Source organism: Oncorhynchus nerka, linkage group LG26, assembly GCF_034236695.1.
Source record: "Oncorhynchus nerka isolate Pitt River linkage group LG26, Oner_Uvic_2.0, whole genome shotgun sequence".
Taxonomy (NCBI): Eukaryota; Metazoa; Chordata; class Actinopteri; order Salmoniformes; family Salmonidae; genus Oncorhynchus; species Oncorhynchus nerka.
The window spans coordinates 48026533-48028880 of NC_088421.1; positions in this window are offsets into that span (position 1 = coordinate 48026533).

Genomic DNA, 2348 nt, shown 5'->3' on the forward strand with positions numbered 1-2348 from the left:
CTTGTTAGGGAGGATGGAGACATTGAATTGATGCGAAAAACAACATATTTATTTACCTTCATAAATGTATACAGAATAATTAGGTTTTATTTGTAGGTTATTAAATTCAATTCACCATTATAAGACCACTTAAACATGCTTAGTTCTAGCTCTCTCTCTCTCTCTCTCTCTCTCACTCTCTCTCTCTCTCGCTGTCTCTCTCTCGCTGTCTCTCTCTCTCCCTTGTATTTGTAGGTTATTAAATTCAATTCACCATTATAAGACCACTTAAACATGCTTAGTTCTCTCTCTCTCAATCTCTCTCTGCTCTCGCTCTCTCTCGCTCTCTCTCTCTCGCTCTCGCTCTCTCTCTCTCGCTCTCTCTCTCACTCTCTCTCTCGCTCTCTGGCTTGCTGTCTTTCTCTCTCTCTCTCGCTGTCTCTCTCTCTCTCTCTCGCTGTCTCTCTCTCTCTCTCTCTCTCTCTCTCTCTCTCTAGCTGTCTCTCTCTCTCTCGCTGTCTCTCTCTCTCTCTCGCTGTCTCTCTCTCTCTCTCTCTCGCTCTCTCGCTCTCTCTCTCTTGCTCTCTCTCTGGCTTGCTGTCTCTCTCTCTCTCTCGATGTCTCTCTCTCTCTCTCTCGCTCTCTATCTTGCTCTCTCTCTCTCTCGCTGTCTCTCTCTCACTCACTCGATCTCGCTTGCTTTCACTCGCTCACTGTCTTTCCCTGCATTCTGGTGAGTTCAGAATAAAAAAAAATTGTATCTCACTATCACACCAAGTTTTGTCCAATAAGGCCTGAGGAGTTTGTTGGTATATGGCCACTATACCACAACCCCCGAGGTGGCTTATTGCTGTTACAAACTGGTTACCAACATAATTAGAGTTGTAAAAATACATGTTTTGTCATAACCGTGGTATACGGTCTGATATACCACGGCTGTCATCCAATCAGCATTCAGTGCTTGAAACACCCATTTTAGAATCTCGTTTTTAGATTTGAGAATGAAACCGCAGAATGTCAGAGCAGAGGTCTAAGTTACACATAATAAAGGGGTAGAATATGGCTGCAGGAATAGGGTTGGATCTGGTAAGGGTTAGGGTTAGGTGTATGGTTAGGGTTAGGGTTAGGGTTGTGGCTGCAGGAATAGGGTTGGATGTGGTTAGGGTTGAACTGGGTAGTAGACATGAAGCTAAGGTTAGGGTTAGGGTTAGGGTTGTGGTTGAGGTTTAGGGTTAGGGTTAGGGTTAGGGTTGTGGTTGAGGTTTAGGGTTAGGGTTGTGGTTGGAGTTGTAGTTGTGGTTGAGGTTTAGGGTTAGGGTTAGGGTTGTGGTTGTAGTTGTGGTTGAGGTTTAGGGCTAGGGTTAGTGTTGTGGTTGTAGTTGTGGTTGAGGTTAGGGTTAGGGTTGTGGTTGTAGTTGTGGTTGAGGGTTAGGGTTAGGGTTAGGGTTGAACTGGGTAGTAGACATGAAGCTAAGGTTAGGGTTAGGGTTGTGGTTGAGATTTAGGGTTAGGGTTAGGGTTGTGGTTGTGGTTGAGGTTTAGGTTAGGGTTAGCGTTAGGGTTAGGGTTAGGGTTGTGGTTGTAGTTGTAGTTGTGGTTGAGGTTTAGGGTTAGGGTTAGGGTTAGGGTTGTGGTTGTAGTTGTAGTTGTGGTTGAGGTTTAGGGTTAGGGTTGAGGCTAGGGTTAGGGTTAGGGTTGTGGTGGAGGCTAGGGCTAGGGTTAGGGTTGTGGTGGGGTTAGGGTTAGGGTTAGGGTTAGGGTTAGGGTTAGGGTTAGGGTTAGGGTTGTGGTGGAAGCTAGGGTTAGGGTTAGGGTTGAGAAAAGGGTTAGGGTTGTGGTGGAAGCTAGGGTTAGGGTTAGGGTTGAGGCTAGGGTTAGGGTTGGGGTTGAGGCTAGGGTTAGGGTTGTGGTGGAAGCTAGGGTTAGGTTAGGGTTGAGAAAGGGTTAGGGTTGTGGTGGAAGCTAGGGTTAGGGTTAGGGTTGAGGCTAGGGTTAGGGTTGTGGTGGAGGCTAGGGTTAGGGTTGTGGTGGAGGGTTAGGGTTAGGGTTGTGGTGGAGGCTAGGGTTAGGGTTGTGGTGGAGGCTAGGGTTAGGGTTGTGGTGGAAGCTAGGGTTAGGGTTGAGGCTAGGGTTAGGGTTAGGGTTGTGGTGGAGGCTAGGGTTAGGGTTGAGGCTAGGGTTCGGGTTGTTGTGGAGGCTAGGGTTAGGGTTGTGGTGGAGGCTAGGGTTAGGGTTGTGGTGGAGGCTAGGGTTATGGTTGGGTGGAGGCTAGGGTTAGGGTTGTGGTGGAGGCTTGAGGCTAGGAGTTAGGGTTGTGGTGGAGGCTAGGGTTAGGGTTGAGGCTAGGGTTAGGGTTGTGGTGGAGGCTA